The sequence below is a fragment of the Boleophthalmus pectinirostris genome, unplaced genomic scaffold, assembly GCF_026225935.1.
Source record: "Boleophthalmus pectinirostris isolate CB_2022bp ecotype Guang Dong unplaced genomic scaffold, ASM2622593v1 HiC_scaffold_3, whole genome shotgun sequence".
NCBI lineage: Eukaryota > Metazoa > Chordata > Actinopteri > Gobiiformes > Gobiidae > Boleophthalmus > Boleophthalmus pectinirostris.
Window position 1 is genome coordinate 22,591,105 of NW_026571299.1, and position 19,344 is coordinate 22,610,448.

The following is a 19,344-nucleotide window of genomic DNA, read 5'->3' on the forward strand; positions in this document are numbered from 1 at the left end:
CAGATGTGACACGGTGTAAGTGTGTTAATATGAGTGAAGGGTCACAGTGCGAGCAGAGGATGGTTCTTCCTCACTAATGAACCAACGCCAACCAAACGAGCACAAAGCCATTTAAAACAGACACACTGTAAACCACTGTCCATCACCCTAATAGGGACCAGGGACAAGCAGAGACTGTCACTGAAATGTCTGGGGAAATGTGTGGAGGGACTGACTGCAAGAGAAACTCGACCTGATTTTTGCTGTTTTTTTAGTAAAACGTGAAAAACTGAACTGGTTCATTTTAAAAAGTCTGCAGTGGTCCAAAGTTCTTCCTCACATACTTTATGTATTCAGAACATCCTCATTATTCACCACGATGTGTTTATGAGCATTTTTCACAACTTTCAGAGACCAGAGCAATAATTCTAACAACTAGCATACTAACCGCATACTTCCTGATTACTGTGAATAAAATCTTTTATAATTAGATGCAGACAGTACACAGTGGATTTATTATTACCTCAAGAGATGTGTATACAATATATTTGTCATGCTCAAGACACATTTTACTCAATTACATGGGGGGAAAAAAAATCAGATATCAGGGTCCTGTCGATTTGAGCTCCCTAACTCTACGGCTCATGACCCCCAAGTGCTGTTGCAGTTTAAATGTCATCGATTTGAGCTCCCGAGGCAAAAGTGGAGTAACAAGTCACATTTTAAAAGTGTATTGGTTTTATTGTATGTTTTGACCAGTTCAACATGTGTGTGTTATTTTTGCGGCAGAAAACCTATGTTGGATGATTGAATAGTTTGGATTTAACATTGGATTTTATCATTATCATTTACACTACATAATATTTTATTTTGTTTCCATTTGTAGAAAATGTTGTAACTTAGTTTAACATGGTACTGTATAAATAAAATATCACTATACATTTTATTCCTATATAGGAAATTCACACTGTAGCCTATGGTACTAAATATATCATATTTAACACTATTTGATATAAAGATTTCACTGTTTCATGTAGTGTTGCAGTCAAGAACACACGAATCGAGATTAAGAGCAGTCTGAGACCACAGGGTCCCAAGACCGAGACAAGACCAAGACCTCTGAGGGTCGAGACCTAGACAAAACTGAGACAAGACTGAGACTTCCAAAGGTTGAGACAGAGACAAACCAAGACCACGGCCCATTGAGACCAAATCAAGACCATTTTGTAATTTTCTACATTTATTAGTATTATTTTGGCACATATATACTGGATATCAATTATCATTATTATTATTATTTTTTTATAAATCTATTTCCATTTGTTCTGGTTAACCCTCTCAGACTCAAATTAATTTTTAGTATCAGGAAAAATCTGATATTTGGGGAAAATTATAATATGGGATAGTAATATACAATTCTGACTTTTTTATCCTTTGTAAAAAAAAAAAAAAAAAAGTATTTTGCACTTCTGGCAGGCCATTTGCGTGTAGCCATTCTTGCACAGTCTGCATCATCCACGTTTATCAGCATGGATGGGAGAAAAGGCTCCTGAGTAAATAAAGCTCATATAATATGGACGTGGAGTAAGTAGGTAATTGGAATTTTGCTGTTGCAAATCTGCAACGCCTGCCTGGAGAGGATTAATTTTGTCTTTTGGGCTTAAAACAAGCCAAGCAAACTTTACTGCACTGAAACGCTCTGTGCCCCATTTTTGAACCCTCACCCACAATTTGAGAACCCGTTCTTTAAGAGAACTTCCACTGGCTCTTACAGAAAACGTAAAAGTTAATCAAGTGTATATGACATGATCTTACAGGTTTTGCAGTAATCTTTAGCCTCTGCACATTTACTGGCTGTATGATCACATGCACTCATCAAGTGTCAGACCTTGAGTCCAGGACTAAGACCAAAGACCAAGCGCCATCAAGACCGAGACAAGACTGAGTCCAAAGACACTTGAGTCCGAGACAAGACCAAGACTGTAAAAAAATGGTCCTGAGGCCGGTCTCGAGTACTACAACACTAGTTTGCAGAATGTTTCTCTTCTATAGTGGGAGTCTTATTTGATAGAAGATATGTGTCTGTGGAAATGAACTACCTCTGCCCAGATTCATCTAAATGAGTGAATAATGGTGATTCTACAGTGGGACATTATTCGATGGATAAACTGTTCTGTTAATGTGTGCTTCCTTTAGTCGGAGCTCTATTTGAGCAGAATATGATCGTCAACATGAACTACACAGACTCAGATAAATGAGTTTAGATTTGACAAAGATATAAAGTGTGATCACCGTGTGTGCAAACAGCATCAAACCTGTGCCTCTAATCCAAAGAAACATGTCGTCAAACTGGGGAGGTCAGGGTTTGGCTTTATTGAATCTATACAACTGTAAACAGATCGGTTATTTCAATGGCCTGAAGTGAATCGATAGACGTCACTGTCGATTTAGGCTGCTGGTAACCCATTTCAACAGAACACCGGCCCTTTAAATCTGAAATCTATGTATTTATTTATTCTCAAATGTTCTGGTATAGGAGGCTAAAGATTCCTATTATACACAGAGATGCAGAGATGTACCAGTCAATTCTATAAAGCATGTAGGAGGAAGCAGAGGAGCCAAACCAACAGGAAACTGCCCCAAGGCTCAAATTAAGCGTGGAGTCAGAGCTGACCTTTGACCCTTGTGTGTGTGTGTCAGATGCGTGTGTGTGGGCTATAGCAGAGTTGACTAAAACACACATCTTCTACAACACAGTGCAGGACAAGACCACAAGGGGGAGCTGTTCAAACCAAATGCTGCAACACAGGAAGAAAAATATTGAAAATATTGTAACACGGCTTCATGTCTACACCTGTTATAATAATTACAATATGTTTTTGTATATTGTTCAATACACGATAGACAGAACAGGCACGTTGGAGGTCAGTACTTTTTCTGTGTGTTGGGGAGGTTTTTGTTTAGAATTTAGACGTGAGCCATAAGCCCTTTTCACACTTATTGGAAGAAGTTTGCCAACATGCAGATGACAACACATGCCAGACAGAGTGGCATAAATATAGGCTAGATATCCCATGCGTTTGGAAAATTTAGCTCAGGGGGAGAATATGAAGTGCAAACAGTACAAGTTAGACAAAATACAATGCACACATTAATAGGCAATTTATAAAATAATATAAACTACAATGACATGTAGATGAAGAAAACCGGGCCATTTTCTCAGTTTTCCCAAATTTTGCCACAGAGATTTGGCCAACAGATTTTGCCCAACAGAGCCCAAAGGAAGTCGTCATCTGCATTTTTTCAAACGTCGTACGGTTTTGTGACGTAAGCATAACCATAAAGAGTTCAATATAATTTGATTCATTAAAAGATAAAATTAAGTGGTAGTGTTTTATTCAATTCTTCATTCAATGTTTCTTTTTTTTTTTTGGCGTAGTTTAGGGCAAACATGTCAAACTCAGGTCCGGGGGCCAAATTTGGCTCCTGATAACGTTATATTTGGCTCGTGAGATCATATCAAACATGTATTAGAGCTGACCTCCAGCTACAGACCGACTTTAGAGACATTATTTATTTAAAATGTTATTATTTTATATTTTGCTTGTTCTGGATTCATTGTTTAAGCAAATCTATTATTAAACAATTATTTTAATAAGAAAAGTTTTAATATTACATATCTTAAAAGAAGAGAAAACATACAGCTGTTGTTGAAAATTTTCAGTAAATATTTAGTTTGGTCCACAACTTAGTCCCACTTTTTAATTTTGGTCCTGAGTGAATTTGAGTTTGACACCCCTGGTTTGGGTGACCAGATTTTCAAAATTCTAAACTGGGACACACCTTTGTTTGGGTTTGGACATTTGGTGTAAAGAAAACAGTGTCAGTCATGATTTGAGGGGCTTCTCTTGCTGCATTGTTTTTTTATTTTTTTTTATTTTTTTGCTTTATTACCATTTGGCAAAACAAATGGCAATTTAAGATCCTCTTTACTGTTGGCAGGATCAGGTTAGTCAGAAATTGATAGTCCTGTTTTTTTTTAGACCTGACGTAGTCCTGGTTTAATCTTAGATAAGTCCTGGTTTAGATCAAATTGGTCAAAAATAAGGACACCTGGGACATTTCTTGTATAAAATTGGGACAAATCAGTGGTTTTGTATAAATCTGCTGGGACAGGGGACACAGGCTCAAAACTGGGACTGTCCCTGGGTAAATAGAGACGTCTGGTCACCGTAGCATCAATTTCAGTGTTACCACGACGGAAGTGAGGCTGTCAGTCTGAACCACAAGTGTCATCTGAAACCCAGCAGCAGTGTTTATAGATTTGTAACTGACACTTTGCAGCTGACGTCATCACCATTCCCTGGGGGTGTGATGCTAACTGTAGGCACTGCTCTGTCTGAGGCTTTGTTAGATTTTAGTCTGACCAGAAAGAACTGACTTAGCTGGAACTACAACAGGTGCGCTGCTTTTTACTGTGAAAGAAATAACTCTTAAATAACATTACAGTCACAGTCATGCTCACCTTTTTGTTGAAAATCAAACGCCTAAACAGGACCATGAACATTTACACTAAGCACAGGGTCCTGGACATGAAATGTTGAAAGAAATGTTGTATTTTTTCTTGATTTTTCTTAAAACCTTCTGGCTGTGCTTGCTTTGTGTCATCATGGCAGCTGCTGAATATTCTGCTGTACACATACATACAGAACACCCCAGCATGATGTCACTGAAAGTATCACTATTACACTGCAAAAACTTCAGGGTTAAAATTTCAGGGTCAAATATTTCAGAGTTGTTTTTAAACACAAAACGTTTTAACTATTTGAAAGTTAAATGGAGGTTGGAGTTGATTGAAGTTAATTCAACTTCCCTTAGTGTTAATTTGGCAACCACTTCAAACTCTCATGAGGGAAGACCAGTTTGAACCAGTTTTGTACAGAATTTCATCTGAAATTAACTAAAATAAAGTGTAACAATAAAACAGCTCAATCAGGATAACTCTACAAAGTGTTATCCATTTACTCTCAAAACATTAATATAACTCTTGATTTCAGAGTGAAACAGAAACTTTGGTCCAGTGTTACTTAATTAACCCTCTCAGGCTCAAATAAATTTTTAGTATCAGGAAAAATCTGATATTTGGGGAAAATTATAATATGGGGTAGTAATATACAATCCTGACTTTTTTATCCTTTGTAAACAAAAAAAGTATTTTGCACTTCTGGCAGGCCGTTTGCATGTAGCCATTCTTGCACAGTCTGCATTGTCCACGTTTATCAGCATGGATGGGAGAAAAGGCTCCTGAGTAAAAAAAGCTCATAAAATATGCATGTGGAGTAAGTAGGTAATTGGAATTTACCTGTGGCAAATCTGCAACGCCTGCCTGGAGAGGGTTAACATTTCCAAAAATATTCAATTAATTCTAGAACAGACTGGACTCATATAACCTCTGAGAAAATGTTCAAATTTATTCTGAGAGTCAGTTTTAACACTCTACTTGTTGCTGTGTAACATACAGTATCTTCATTTTCTTCTGTTTTCAAACCTTCAGGTCTGTTTGAAACTACAGAGACTTGTGCTGACGTGATGCTGAACATAATCACAGTATAGCCTATAGAAAAGATGAATGTATAAACAAAACGGCTGTTCCGAAATACAAAAAAGTTGTGTTTTAAAAGCGAACGAGTTCATAAACTTTGCAGAAATTTCTGGTATGATGAAGTATAGACTACTTATTGGTAAAGGGTGCCATCTTCTGGTGTTTAGATGCTATTACATTTCCCTATTCTTTTATTTATTTGTTTTATTATTCACGCTATTATTTTGTTGGCATTGATTTAAAGAAAACAGCGAAGAAATAACTGACAATTATCACAAATATAATTTCTTCCTTCATCTTTCCTGCATGAACAAAAGGAACAAGAAGAAGATGAATCTTATAAAACCTGCTCCTTTCACAGATCAAATAAAATAAACATTTCTTTAATAATTCTCTCTCTAATATTTTAATAATATTCTCTTTTTTATGTGTGGTATTTGAATGAATCCATGTGCTTTTCTGGTGGAGGGTCTGTCAAATGTTTTTTTTCAAGGACACTTCAAGTTATTTTTTTGTCTGGAAAGTTTCACAGTATGGCATTAAACCTTTCTGTGTTGGTTTTTCTGGGTATTTTTGAGTGATAAAACCACCTGTAATTGAATGAATGTGGTGGAACTGGTTAATGTCACGCTGTGGAACATTCCAGACAGAGCAATGACTTACTGTATCCATAGAAACAAGCAAGTGACGCAACCTCCCAGAGAAAAGTTACACAATGGGCCTTTAAGGCGAATTCATACAAATATGCAAAAGTATCCAATACTTTAGTAACATGCCTAACTCAGCAAAGTAAATAGAATACTACTAATCTTAAATGTTGTATTATTAGAGGAGAGAGGAAGAGAGAGAGAGAGAGAGAGAGGAGAGAGAGAGAGAGAGGAGAGAGAGAGGGGGAGAGAGAGAGGAGAGGAGAGAGAGGGGAGAGAGAGAGAGAGAGAGAGGAGAGAGAGGAGAGAGAGGAGAGAGAGAGAGGAGAGAGGAGAGAGGAGGAGAGAGGAGAGGGAGAGAGAGAGGAGAGGAGAGAGGAGAGAGGAGAGAGAGAGGAGGAGAGGAGAGAAGGAGAGAGGGAGAGAGAGAAGGGAGAGGGAGGAGAGAAGGGGAGAGAGGAAGGAGAGGGAGAGAGGAGGAGAGAGAGAGAGAGGAGAGGGGAGAGAGAGGGAGAGAGAGGAGGAGAGAGAGAGAGGAGGGAGAGAGAGAGAGGGAGAGAGAGAGAGAGGAGGAGAGAGAGAGGAGAGAGAGAGGGAGAGAGAGGAGGAGAGAGAGAGAGAGAGAGGAGAGGAGGAGAGAGAGAGGGGAGAGAGAGAGAGAGAGAGAGGAGAGAGAGAGGAGAGAAGAGGAGAGAGGAAGAGAGGAGAGAGAGGGGGGAGAGGAGGAAGAGAGAGAGGAAGGAGAAAGGAGGAGGAGGAGAGGAGGAAGAGAGAGAGGGAGAGAGAGAGAGAGAGAGGGAGAGGAGGAGAGAGGAGAGAGAGGAGAGAAGGAGAAGAAAGGGAGGAGAGATAAGTGCAAAAGGAGAAGAAAGAAAGAGAAAGAAATATGACTTAAAATACCCAAATAAATAATAATTTTTTTTAGTATGTAGAATACTTCAGTTTGTGGTATTGTCTTAATATTTATTATGCCTTGAACTTAGCATTAGTATTAGCATTAAAAACATAACATAAAAAAAAACACATAAACACATTTGACACATGTTCAAGATGTGCTATTTCCGCCTTTTTGTTTTGATACAAGACTCTGGGGATTCAGAAATCCCATGGAGCTGAAAATTCCCCATGAATTTTATTTTACTTACATGGAATTTACACCGGAAATAAACATTTGTTATTACCGTATTTATTTAAATTTTTATGTGTTATTACCGTAGCAACAGCAGCGCGAGCAGGTAAGTGACGTAAAAGCGGAAGTGCGCACAGTTCCGATGTTAAATTTTCTCATTTATCACGATGGCTCCGAACATAACGACGGTCCAAGCGCAGACTTTTGAAGTTTTAACGTGTTTATTTGGAGATTCTGAGACAAGTAATCGCCAGCCGCTTTGCGCATTGCAGGGAGACATTGAACATGACGGTCGTAAGTGTTTTGTTGTTTATTTACGTATTGAACGATTGAATGAGGCGCTATTAGCTTCGGGGATCAGGGTGACACCGGCAATTTAACATCCCAGAGGCTAATAGTGCTTTTGTTTTCAAAAATATAATGTCATTTAAGTCATATTTCAAGGGATATTGTGTAACTAAGATGAACGTGAATGTAGACACGTACTGATGACTTTCTCAGTCTCCTAGCTGACCTATAAAACAGAGGAAAAAACAGCAGAACCATCGTTACATAACATTATTAAAATACACCAAAGTATGACAAGTGTACGTTTTACATGCTCTAATTTAAGTCCAAAGTCTGTTTAAGAACAGGTGAAAGGCTGAACATGTTCCATCTTTACCACCTTTAGCGTGAACTTGAATCTAGCTATCATTATTGATTCCTTTGTCTCTCCTTGTTGTAGCTGTAGAAAACTGTCTTAGAACATTACTAAAATAACATAAACCAAATAGGTGCTTGTCTTCAGTGTCTAACTTGAGACCAAAGTCCTTGCTTGGAGTGAGTGAAAGGCTAATAAATGGTGAGGCCTGTCATAATGACCATATATGAACTTCATTCAATGTATGATCTTCAGGTTCAGTAATGTGTTTTATTGATCAGTCTTTATTAAGGACACAGAAGGCAAACATATGGTCTACAGATAAGAAGTACACAACACAATGTATCTTTTAAATGTATTTATTTAAACATTACTTAAAAGGAAAGTCCCAAATGAGTGCGATGACTAACCTGTTTTTCATAGACTTCTGGCCATGAGCAGCACAGAGGACACAGTACAGCAGCAGCGCACACTTAGACAATCAAAAAAACAAACATGTTAGTATTGTTGGCTAAAAGCACTTACAAACCAGAGATCTCATTTTATTTTATCCAGTTATGTGACCTTTTAATGCCTGTATTTTCTGTCCTTTCTGTCCTAGTTTTGGTATCGAGTAGTAGTATATAATATTGGATTTTCAATACTTTTGACTATCTATCTGTCATACTTTAAAATGTACTATTATGACAGGCATAATTATGGTGAATTTCCTGTTTTTTCAGCTGATTCGGAACCAGATTTTGATCCAGTTTTGATCGCCGACAAACTCCGACAGGTCGCAGACGCTTTAAATGAAGATGTGCTATTCCAGGCCAAACTCAGGGAGCTGAAGCAAGCAGCAGCACAGGAGGTATGTTTATGGATTCAACACATGAATTATTATTGTAAGACACATATGCACATGTATTGTTTGCCTTAAGTGGTTCGTTGAGTAACTGGGTGAATCCAATAGATGTCAACTATCATTTCATATCCATCATTTGGTTTGGATTATACGGATTTATATGAGACAACAGCAGAAAGTGAATGTATTTTTTGTGTTTACCTTTAAAAAGGGAGATTAAACTCACAAGTCAAAAGTTGAATCTGTTTTTATAAATATTAATATAAGTACTTTTCACACCTCTCAGAGACAGTTTACTGTGACTCTAAAGTAACTAGTAATGACTAACTGTACTGGAGCCACACACATTTTGCTCAACATTTTGCTTGGTGCGATAGTACTTGTGGTAAATATTTATCATTATTTTGCACTGGTCAATTTGTGAAGAAAGATAGAAAACAAAAGTTGGAAAGTACAGGATTTAGCAGAATCCCTCTACCTATGTCATCAGTTTTGTCCAAAATACACTTTACGCAGAACAAAGGCTTTTTTTTTTTTTTTTTTTTACATTTTAAACCTTGATTTAACAAAATTAAGGTGTCATTAATTTTTAAAAAAAAAAAAAAAAAATTAAGCCCTATTTACAGTATAGTTTCTATGTAATTGTTAAGGAATTAGCTGTACATATGTCACCTCTGCTGCTGTGTCCAGCCAAGAAGCAAAATGATAAACTTCACTTAAATTCCAAAACTAGAAAAGAATAGGCAAGATTATAAACTGTTGAACAGTGTGATCTGAGTCTTGGGCATTTGATGGTTTCATTCTTGCTGTGGTGACAAGAGCTTTAGGAATGTTGTGCAATATGGTCATCTGATATAATGTTTATCATAAGTCATAACATACAGATATTAAACTCGTATTACAGGGTTTTCCAAACAACAGCTGAAGATTGATTCTGACTGAGGAAATGTATATGTGTATATATGTATAGATAAATAGATAGATATAGATATAGACCTGTACCAACACATTCTGAAATAGATGGGATTCTTGTACTGCCATGAACACTGCTCACATGTGGAGGCCCTACAGAAAGCAGCATGTGCACACTGGACGTTCCCTTAGGCCTATAATGGCATGCAGAAGGTGGAGTGAGGTTCACGTGTTAGGAAATGCAGGTATGCCTATGACCAGTGTTATTCGGACACTGACCGGCCTGCCTATGACCAGTGTTAATAAGACACTGACCGGCCTGCAGGCCTATGACCAGTGTTGTCCCGGCCCTAAGCTCGATGTCATACTTTTCTCTGGCATCTGAGCCTATACACACGGTGATGATGTGCCTTGTTGGTCTGTGTGCTGGGTTACAGTTATAAATTCTCTGTGGTCCACATGTGTCTGAAACAAAGACTCTGCGACATTATTGAAGTAACTAAAACCATCTGCTGCTTCTGAGACTTCACACTTCACTGTGATAGGTGAAATCCACTCACTCTCCTGATGAAGTCCAACAGGAAGAGAAGTTTCTGTGTTAGTGTGTTTTCATTAACCTGACTCTCACCAGAGTGATATGTGCAGCTCTCTGAATTGTATTCTGCACATGAATCTATGACAGCTCTGGGTGAAAGAGATCAGAACCACTCACCAAACTAATACTTCATGTTTATGTCGAAGCATCACAACAGTAGAAGAAGCCAAAAAGTCAAAGTTTAGTGAACTCCAGTTGAGTGAAAAGCACATGCTGGACTAAGCCCTGATAAGTTTGTGTGTCTCCAGGCATTAGACTCCACCCTGATATACTGTTCCATTGTGTTTGCAGGCATTAGACCAGGCCCTGAACCGGGGTATAGACACTCTGGTGCAGACTCAGGTGGGGCAGAAGGCAGAGGTCGCTCCTGAGCTGCAGCTGATCAAAGCCACACTGGCGTTTGGTTTGTACATGAAGAAGACCTGCCCAAACCTCAGGAGCCAGCTACAGACCTCCATCGGCAACTTTCTCAACCAACGTGTGGCCTCCTGGGTCCAACAGCAGGGAGGATGGGTGAGTCACCTTCATATATATATATATACTTTTTAAATTGCTTCAAATATTAAGAAAAAACATTTTTTAAGCACTCTACCATGTTACAATGTTGTATAATGTTCCCTCAAAAAAAAAAAAAAAAAACATGTCTGACATGGATTTTGGGAAATTCTTTGTCTGATTTGTCTGAAAATCTTTGTCTGATTTGGCCCCTTTTTAATTTAACTCATGTTTGAACACATTTATTCTGTGTTCTGTCGCTGTAGCCACACGTACTGTTCAGCTTAAATGTATTCATATCGACGTAATTTGACAATTTCACTGATTTTACTCTAAAAACACTTGTGACTATATTCATCAAGTCTGCAGTTTCACTGACAACAGCTTCAGCAATGTTTTCGGCCCATCTTAAAGACAAATAAAAATCTCTTGCACACTGGTGTAGTCCTCGTTCTTTAATTCTTCTTTAGACCAGTTCTTTCATGGTTTAATTCTGGTTTAGTTCTTCTTTAGTCCTGATTTAACCCTAGGTCTGGGTTTGGAGCCAATTGGTACTAGTCCAGTCCTAGTTCAATGCTGATTTAAAATCGCCAATGTTGGTGAAGTCTTTTGCTTTTGATTTTTCCAATAATCAAATACAACAGTTCATATATTCACCATATTATCATTATTGAAACAAATACAAACAAATTGATGGCTAGTGTTGAAGAAGTGCCCCTCAGGAAACTGTTACTGAAAGGACTTTTGCTAATAGTTTTGGTCTTGTGGTCCTCTCCCTTCTGCAGTTTGCACTTTAACCTCAGTGGGCCTTTACGGGTTAAATAAAAGTCAATAAAAGTCAAATCTTCCTATTGGCCTCTGTATTTCCTCTTGTATAATCCTCATAAAAGGTCACTCACCTGTTGTACTGTTTGTGTTTCAGGATCATGTGGCCTCTGTGACTCAGCTGTGACTCAGAAACACGGCTCTTCAGAAATACAAACACTTCCATTGACTTTGTTTGAGCCGCACAATCAAACACACCTGTCTTACTTAAGCTCTTTTTCTGCTTTTTAACACGTTAGAATGTTGTCTTAAACTTTTCTACTGCGTGTTTCACGAATCCTGTTTACAAGGTCGTCTTGCTCTGAGCCCCAGAAATCACTTTATTTCAATATTTCCAAGATTGAGACGTCACAGGTACAAATCCTGAGGTCTCTAAAGTCTATAAATCATGTCCAGACTCGCTCAGAACATTTTGCCAAATTCTGACCTACAATACAATCACCACACCGTGAATGTTCTATATTTGTCTTGTAAGTGTATGGTTTGTGATTGTGTATTGCTTATGCTTAATAGGAAATACTTTGAGTTACCAAGGTAGGTACAACACTTGAATCATGCCTGTCTCTTGTCACAGGGTCTTTAAGTTATTTTGAGGAATCCTAGTAGCATTAAAGAGGGGGTATTACACAACATCCACTTAATGTAGCTACTCTATATACATGCTTGAAGAGGTTTGAGATGTCATCTATGCTGTTTGAGTAATCTAGTGATCTCTCCTGGCCCTATATAAGCCCTCTGTACAGTTGGCTGTAAGATTCTGTGCAGTGCTCATCCCACAAGCCAAGATATAGAATTTTCCAAACAATAAAAGGAACATGGTGATCTAAATGTTCATGTGTTAGCAGTAAATCCCCCCTAGAAGTGTAATACCCCCTCTTGAAATTCTGAAATTAAGTTAACTCTAATATGCTTTTAAACTCTTTCAAGAAGCTCTAAATGGATTAAGAGTTTTGAGGAGTATTGTATTTTTTATTTTGTTTGAGAAAGGGAATGCTTATTTACACTAAAGACTTCTCTGTAACTTCGCTTCTGTGGTTCTGCTGATGCCATTTGTTGTAATATATAATCCTCATGAGAACGTGTCAGAGCGAGCACACAATCTGGCAACCCAAAGTGCTCTCTGATTGGACAATGAGAAGAAATCTGGTGCAATATTTCCCACTAAAATCAAGATTAGTTTTGAACATATTTGCTATGTGAGGACACAAAACGCTCGTGGTTTCATAAATGTGTATATTTTTACACATTTACAATCAGTCACATTACTTGCCTATATGTGTATGGATGAAGTGTCTTGCTTTGGATTGTAATTAAACCAACAAAGACACTGAAATATTATTGCCAATGTGCAGCTGAGCCAAAATAAATGATAAATTTGTAAAGGTAATTTTGAATGTGTACCTTTGGGGTCCTAATACGGCCTCTTTAAGCCATGAGTGTTGTTAGAATGTTGTTTTCTCATTAAAACACACTGGAGTTGTTTGGTTTCACTCACACATGCTTGAGTAATCTTGCATTATTAGTGTCTACATGTCCAAAGCTCAAAATACTCTTGTGATGTCATGAAGTGGTAGTTACAGCTCCTTTTACTTTCAGTTCAGTAGAGATTGGAAATTCCAGGTCTGAAACGATGATTCCAAATGTGGAGTTTAAAACAGCCGGGCACTTTCTGTATTACCACATGACATCACAAGTCTGTAGAGTTTGTTCGTTATACATGTGTGAAACAGAACACAACTTTGTTTTTGATGAGGAATCATAATTGCATAGTTGAGAAAATTGCGTACTATGTATGTTTAAAAGAACAATCACTTGATGGGTAAAAATGGCCTTATTTAGTTTGAAAGTAAGGATTTCTGATTTCCAATGCTGAAACTCTTTTTACCTCCTGATTGTTTCTATTTTTCAGAAGTGGGTGAGAATAAAATCAGCTGAATCATGTATTGATATCAGCTGACCATCGCTGCCTAAAAACATGTGAGCATCATGTGTGTAACCCAAGTTTTATTCCAATGTTGAGTAATTGTGGGTAGAGCCATTTCAGTGATGTTGTTTTTAAGTTCAAGTTCGACTGCACATTTCTCTGTTTACATAACGTGTCTTTGCACCGTAAAGCACATTCTAGTCAGGTGTGTACTTCAGGATTATGGGAAAGGTAGTGGTGTTTGTCTATCACCAGCAATCGCTAAAAACAACTGTGTTTTGGTAAAATTACAAAATCAGTGTGCTGTTTTTAATTTCATACAATTTCAATAAAATGTGAAAAGTACCAAAAGATTATTGTGTTTTTTAGAATACTAATATGTGATGCTGTGATTTTTGTATTTGGATTGGACTAAAAAAGTGCTGGAGAGTTACAAGTGTTAGATTCAAAAAGCAGTTCTAGGATGACAGAAAATATGAAATAAAGTAAGTCAAAAATGCTGAAGTCAAAACTGAACTACACAATTTATTTACAGAGTTACACTGTACACAAAAAACCTGATGTCTCCATAAACAAAAAGCCTAGGAGTGTATGTATTTGTTTAGTCTCCACTGTTAGTTTACAGTTTTACTTCCTGGTTGGAAAACAAGACATCCCACTAGGGAGTTACCATATTTACCTGGCAACTATGGTACACTGAGTCTGAACCTGCCTGCGTAGTGCAGCCTACATAGACTGTGTTATATAGAAAGTCCCAGTATACACAGACACTAGGAATTGACAACACAAATATAATCACATGCTTTTATTTTGTTGGACTAATGTGTAAATGCATGTTATCCATAGAAATAATTTCTCTGTTTGTCATCAGTATGTTAAGAACTCTCTACTTCCTCTCATGTTCTTGCTGTTTGATTGGTATAAAATAAATATAATATAATAAATATAAATATAATTTCTACAGGTAGCCTGTAACAAACTTAAAATAACATTTAAACCTGTATCATATAAATCTATAGCCTCTAAAGTCACATTTGGGCTTCATTTCATACGAGCTGTGTGACAGATCTCATGCTCACACACTACATGCATATATCAGCATAAAGAAGATAAACAGCAGAATGGACTTTCCACATACGTGTGTCCTCATGTGAGCGTGCAGTGCATCTGTGAGACTGGGTTTTGAGCATCGCTGTAAACTTTGCAACTTCAGCTGAAATAAAAAATCTGCAACTGTGAACTTCACTCCACCATTTCAAGAAAAGAGACATCACTTCAGGACATTTTCACCTTGCTCAAATCTCACACTGCTGTCACTGGACAGGCTCACACAGGACTGAAGTTATTTGTACTGCTTTAAGTCTGTGAGAAGCATTCATCATTGAATATGTACATCCACAAGGACAGAGAGTGACTCATGACTGCAGGACACACTTTAACATAACCAAGGAGTACACAAAGTCACTACAGAAGTACAAAATGTGATTCAAAACATGACAGGAGAGGAGTGATGTCATGTAAAGAAAACACTGACAGTGGCACTTCAACACTGCAGCATGAGGCTCAAATATGCCAGAGTCATGACAGAAGAGCAGCTGTTTCTCCACCTGCCAGTAGAGGGCGAGCTAGAGTGTAAGAGTGTGTGTTTAAACAGTGCTGCATAGCTGTGCATCAGGCCCATGATCAGGCAACGCTCAGCTGAGAGCTGATTTCCTGACTGACTACAAACACCACCAGCTCTCTGATTGGCTGTCCTGTCTGTCACCGAGCTCTCTGATTGGCTGTCCTGTCTGTCACCGAGCTCTCTGATTGGCTGTCCTGTCTGTCACAGAGCTCTCTGATTGGCTTTTGGCACAAACTCTCACCTTTCTTTTTCTTTTTTTCTCTTCTAATCGCCTGTGAGAGTGGAGCTGCTGCAGTGTGCACTTGTTTGTGTATGGTCTGTGGTCTCTGTGTGCTGTGATGTTGGACGGTGCTGCTTTGGTCTAAATCTCACTCAGACTTTGGGAACATCATTTCCCATGTTGTAGCTGGACACACTTCTTCCTGGTGCCCATTCGTCAGGCAGGTTCATGAGACTGTGACAGGCTGAGGTGTCCTGGACCAAACACCTGCCTCTTCACCACAGATACAGTACTGGTGATGGTCTATTTGAATAAAGCTCATGTGGACTGTACAGACACTACAACAAGTGCAACAACACGTGTGGACATAAAGAGTTTGTCCTGCAGATGGCGCTGTTGGCCGAGGTATGTTCATGTCCCCAGTGTGTTCAACAGTCAGTTTGAATCTAACATTTAGCACAATAAAATACCTTTATATATTTACAGAACCGTGACTGGACACACTTTTCAAATTAAAGTAAAAAGTATAACAAAATAAAAATAAAAAGTATAATAAAAGTGATAAAGATGACTGAATGTTGGCCTGGCACAAAAACACAGAACAAGAGTGATATACTGAAGAAAAAACACGTACAATATCTAAAAAAATGAAGTAAATAAACAGCAGAATGAAACCCTTTAGTGCACAGCAAAAACTGGAGGGTTACATTTTCAGGTGGAGTTGTTTTTAATGCAAAAAGTGTTATTTTAACTATTTGAACATTAAATGTGTGTTGGAGTTGGGGTTATTTGCCACAGTTGAAATGGCTGAGGTTAATTCAATTTCTCTAGTGTTAATTTGGCTCCTCCCACCACCACTTCACACTCCCATGAGAGAAGACCAGTTTGAACCAGTTTTGTTCATAATTTCATCTTAAATTCACTCAAATAATGTGTAAATATAAAACACCTCTTGTGTGTCGTTTAGTCAAATCAGGATAACTCTACAAAGTGTTATCTGTTTACTCTTAAAATGTTAATATAACTCTTGATTTCGGGGTTAAACAGGAACTTTGGCCCAGTGTTACTTAATTAACATTTCAAAAAATGTTAAATTCACTCAGATTGGACTCATAAACTCTGAGAAAATTGATTCTGTGAGAGTCATTTTTAACATTCCACTTTTTGCTGTGTCATAATTTGTATCTATAATGAGTAAGAAAAGTTCAGAATTCAACCATCTACAGCTCAAATCTGTTCACTGAGCAAAAAGAAAAAGAACACATGATAAATACTGACCCTATAGACCAAGGGAGTCAAACATACGGCCAGGGGTCCAGATCTGGCCCTCCAAGACCTTTAATCTGGCCCTCGGCTGACTTTCTACTAAAATATTTTAATTATATTTTCTATTAAAATATTGTTAATTTTCTGTGGTGTTTATCACAGCAGCGTCTCCAGCGTCTCTGTACGTGGCCCCTCCCACCAGAGCAGCACAAATGAAGACTTGTCTCTTTCCAAACGCTCTTAAAGGACGATCGTTTTGACTGTTGACCGTGACACCCTCATCAACAAAATGTCCAAAATGAGAAAAGTGGAGCCAAGTGCAGGATTTTCCAAGAAAAATTGACTTATTCCTATTTGCAGACAAGTTCATGTTAAAACATTGTGTTGAAATTGTATTTTTCTTTCAGTTTCAGGTTGTTCATAATATTATAATATTTTGTAAAAGAAAGAGTTCATCAATTAAAAAAGATTTCTGTAATAGATTTGTGTTTCTCTGCACAAATATTTGAACTTATTGTTATTTTTGGGGTTTATATACCATGAGTTTTCTGATCCGGCCCCTTTGGGATCAAAGTAGGCTGGACACGGCCCCCGGATCAAAATGAGTTTGACACTCCTGATATACAGAAGACCGTTTAAAATCTTATGTCATCAGAAATAGAGGCGATTAAATGGAGGCAAGTGGACAATAAATGAAGCTGACATTATTTATTTTCAATGATTATCTGACGAACAGACCGAAATGCGGATGGTTTTACGACATTTTAACAAAATATAAAGTAAGTATAAACAAACAATTTTGAATTTCCAAAGTACAGATATTTGTTACTTTTCTTTTCCTTCACCTTAGAATAGAACTTGAGCTTCACATAAAGTATAACAATAGTGAAATGTGTAATAGATCTGTAGATGAAGTTAAAAACTGTTGTGGGCTAAATTTTTCAGTAAGAATTTGTCCAGTAAAAAGTCAAAATGTTGACGTTTCCTTTGTGAAAATGTTTAGTGTCTCTCATAATCTCTTCTTAAATTAACAAATAATATAAAACACAATTGTAAATATTTTTAAACTGGACAATGACATCACTCACATGTATCGGAGAAGTTTTCATTTTCCAAATTTTACTTGATTTTTCATCATTTGTGATATCCTGCAGGGTCTAAAGTGCCAGTTAATCCAGTTTTGTTAATATTGAGTTACTATTAGACTTGAGTTGTTTCAAATTTGGAAATATTATAATTTTATTTCCACATTTGTTGTATTATATGAGTTGTTTGTGAACATCAGGGCAAAAAAAAAAAAAAAAAAGACTATAACCACAACACAGTATTAGACGTGACAAGAGATTGTGTCTGAAATGTTGACATAATTAATAATGAATAAATGCACTTCAGTTCACAATTTTGGGCATTTGACATTAACATTTTCCACCAATCCATCCATTTTCTTCCGCTTATCTGGGGCTGGGTTGTGGGGGCAGCAGTCTAAGCAGGACTCCCAGACTTCCTTCACCCCAGACACTTCTTCCAGCTCCTCCGGGGGACCCCGAGGTGTTCCCAGGCCAGCCCAGAGACATAGACCCTCCAGCGTGTCCTGGGTCTTCCCTGGAGCCTCCTCCCGGTGGGACATGCCCGGAACACCTCCCGAGGGAGGCGCCCAGGAGGCATCCGGAACAGATGCCCGAGCCACGGCGCCTCTCAACATGGAGGAGCAGCGGCTCTACTCCGAGCTCCTCCCGTGTGACTGAGCTCCTCACCCTATCTCTAAGGGAGCGCCCAGACACCCTGCGGAGGAAACTCATTTCGGCTGCTTGTATCCGAGGTCTTGTTCTTTCGGTCATTATCCAAAGCTCAAGATCATAGGTGAGGAGAGGAACAGAGACTGACAAGAGCTTCGCCTTTTGGCTCAGCTCCCTCTTCACCACAACAGTCCGATACATCGACCGCATCACTGCCGACGCTGCACCGATCCACCTGTCAATCTCACGCTCCATCCTCCCCTCACTCGTGAACAAAACCCTGAGATACTTGAACTCCTCCACTTGAAACAGAGACTCTCCATCCACTATTTTGATATTTTTTCTTTAATATTTTCTCTGTCATTGTAGTTTGCTTTGGATAACTACAGCTTCTCAAGAGGTTCAGCTCCAAACAAATGTAAACGTAAACAAGATTTCATAATTTTCCTCATTTGTGCGTGAGCTTTTCTGAGGCACGAGATCTGATCCCAACTCTACCACATATGTGTCTAGTTTTACTTCAATCATTTCTATAGTATTCAGACATATATGAGTATATATCCCAGCTCCTCAGGTTACAGGCTCATGAGCAGTGCTCGAACGTAACGAAGTATAAGAACGATACTGTACTTACACCCGCATCGTGTCACTTTTCTGGTGGAGTGTCCGTCAAAAGATGTTATTACTTTGTCTGGAATGTTTCACAGTATGGCATTAAACCTTTCTATCTTCATGGAGACTAAACCAGACCGAGTTCCAGGTCAGATCTGTGGAGAGGCAGTCTCGCTGACAGTCAGAATGTCTGTTTTTCTAGGTGTTTTTGAGCAATAAAACTACCTGTAAGTGAATAAATATAAAGTAGAACTGTTTAATGTTTACACTGTGGGACATTCCAGGCAGAGA